Here is a 3042-nt window from a genome sequence, read left to right on the forward strand (position 1 = left end):
TCCCGCATGAAATGAATGTCCAACTCAACATGCTTCGTGCGCCGGTGATGTACTGGGTTGGCGGAGAGGTAGCAGGCCGAAACGTTGTCGCAGTAGACGACGGGCGCAGAACGGACCGACAGGAGTAGTTCACCAGGGAGCTGGCGCAGCCAGATGCATTCGGCGACAGCATTCGCGACGCCACGGTATTCTGCTTCAGCGCTCGATCGGGACACCGTGGCCTGCCGCTTGGAGGACCAAGTGAAGGAAATATGCCCTAGAGGCAATAATAAAGTTGTTATTTATATTTCCTTATATCATGATAAATGTTTATTATTGATGCTAGAATTGTAATAACCGGAAACTTAGTACATGTGTGTCGGGGGTTGGGTCCGACATATGCGAATGGATGGCTTATCATGGTGGGAGCGAGTAGAACGTCGCCGATGCCTGGAAGCGGGATGAGGCGTAGACACGAACACCGACGCACTTTACCCAGGTTCGGGGCTCTCCTAGGAGATAACACCCCTAGTCCTGCTCTGCGGGGTCTCCGCATGATCACTAAGGCACTAGTGTGTACAAAGGTGCTCCTCAAGCTGTATGCTAGAGGAAGAAGAAGGCAGGGCTTGCCCTCCTCTCCCCCTAGGTGCGAGTCTAATTCTAACAGGTTCGAACCCTTTGCATGAGCGCCCTCGGGGGTTTATATAGGCCTACCCCCAGGGGTACAATGGTAATCCGGCCGGGTGTAGGACCCGGCTGTCAGTGTCTCTGGTCGCCGGCTTCTCCGCCGGCTGCTGGGGCCGCCGCCTGGTGGGCCCCGCCGACTGGCCGCTCCCGCCGCTCGCGGGTCTTGCCGGCTGCTGATTACTGTAGCCGTGATGCTAATAACGCAGGCTTGGTCAGGGGGGCGTGGCTACAGTCCCGCCGCTTGGTGGGAGATCACTGTAGCCACACCGCGTCTTATCTGGTTGATGGCGCGTGGGGCCCCGCGGAAGGAACGGGCCGACCTCCCTCGGGTCCGACTGGTGAGGCCTCCGCCGTCTTTCGGACTCTCGCTGCCTGGTAGGGCCCGCCGTCTTCAGGCCGTACCGACAGACGGTCGTGGGAGCAGGGCTCCGCCTGACAGGGGTGACGTTAGGGGTGGAGTGGCAAAAGTGCCGCACTGGGCGGAGATCTCCGCCTGTACGGAGCACTGTGGCCACGCCCGGCCCTGGATACGGGGGTGATGGGCTATACTGTAGCCTCACCCTGTCTCGTCTTCTTAATGGGGGCGCAGACTTTGAGGGCGCCATGGGCCGGCTGCTTGGAGCCGGCCTCTCTGGAGGCCGCCTGCTAGGAGTCGGCCCGTCTTGGAGCCGCCTTCCTGAGTATGGCCGTCTTCTGACAATCGGCCGTTTGGCCAGCCGGCCACCAAAAGGCGGCGCTCTATCTTGACGTCTTGAGGGGCGCAGCCGGCCCCGATGTCTTGAAAGGTTCTGGGACTCGGGTTAGGCTACTCGTGGCCCATTACTCCGACAGTAGTCCCCGAAGCTGGTGAGGCGCCGCGGCCGAGGAGCCGAGAAGCCTCAACAGTTTCCCCTTCCGGGTGCTTATGGGTGGAAGCTTCAACCGACTCCTGGCAAGCCGCCTGAGGGGAGTCGGCCGCGTCCAGTCGGATCTATCTGGAATTTCGAATGTAACGGCGGGAACTAGGTGGCGTGCTAGCTAAGCTTCTAGGCCCGCCGCCTGTCGTGGGCGCACCACGTGGCACCAGCCAGCCGGGTCAGCCTGCCAGCCCACGCGTGTGATGGGACGCAACTACGGGCAGGGCTCGCCACCACCGGGCCTCGGCACGCGAGCGGATTCGCTGCGGCCGAGGCGGGCGGTTGAGTTTCCCCACGGAGTTACTGCATGCAGTAACTCGCGCTGTAAAGGTGGGAGCGTGGGGTCGTGGGCACAGTTAATCCCATGATCCCACGCCCGCCCCCTCGGCTTCATAGCCCGTAGGCTATAAGTAGGGGAAGGAGAGAGCGGCGGAGCACGCGCACCCCCATCCCGTTCTTGCCTCCTTCTTCTTCCTCTCGCCGCAGCGCCCCCGAGCCACACCGGAGCGCTGCCGCAGCTCGTCTCCGTCGAGCTCATCCGCCCCGAGCCCTCTTTGCCTGCTCCATTCTCATCTCCCCCGCCGCGCCATTTCCTCCGTCGAGCTCTCCATGGCGCGCGAGCGGGGAGGAGACTGGGATGGATCGAATGTCCACGAAGACCACATCACCTTCCTCCACGAGACGCGCCGTCTTCTCGGCGCGGGTCACGTGAAGGCGCGCGTGCCGCCGGAGGGAGAGATCTCGCCGGCACCGGGGGAGGGTGAGCGGGTCGTCTTCCGCTCGCACTTCATCCGCGGCTTCGGCCTGCCGGCGAGCGGCTTTCTCCGCTCGTTTCTTGAATTCTATCACCTCCAGCTTCATCACCTCACGCCCAACACCGTGTTGCTCCTAGCTGCCTTCGTCACGCTGTGCGAAGGCTATCTCGGCATCCTCCCCACTATCGAGCTGTGGGGAGCTTTCTTCTACACCAAGCTGAGCACCTCCGTCCGGGAGGTGGCTGCCCAGTGTGGTGCCTTCATCGCGGTTCGCCGGCCATTGCTGAAGAACGCCTTTCCCACCATCAAGCTGCCACAGTCGGTCAAGATGTGGCAGCAATCTTACTTTTACGTGGAGAACGTGGACCCGGCCATCGACTTCATCAACCTGCCGGCTTATGTAGCCGGCCCGCCGGCCGAGACTTGGGCCAGCTGGGGCTACAAGCCGAAGCCGGTGTAAGCAGACGGTGCCGCCGCCATCCAACGACTCCGGGAGCTGACCAACACCGAAGGACTTAAGGCGACCGACTTGTTGGTTGCCTTCGTCGCGCGCCCGGGTTCTCCCGCTCCAAGGCCGGCCGCACCTGATCAGCCGGATGAGCGGGCATCGCGACCCGTGCCAGCTGAGTACCAAGGAGATGCCGGCTGCCGAGGTCGCAAACTTGGTGAACGAGATCTCCGGCTTCAAGCTGGAGGGGTCTTGGAGCTTCGGCAAGCGGCCATAT

The sequence above is a fragment of the Triticum aestivum genome, chromosome 5D, assembly GCF_018294505.1.
Source record: "Triticum aestivum cultivar Chinese Spring chromosome 5D, IWGSC CS RefSeq v2.1, whole genome shotgun sequence".
NCBI lineage: Eukaryota > Viridiplantae > Streptophyta > Magnoliopsida > Poales > Poaceae > Triticum > Triticum aestivum.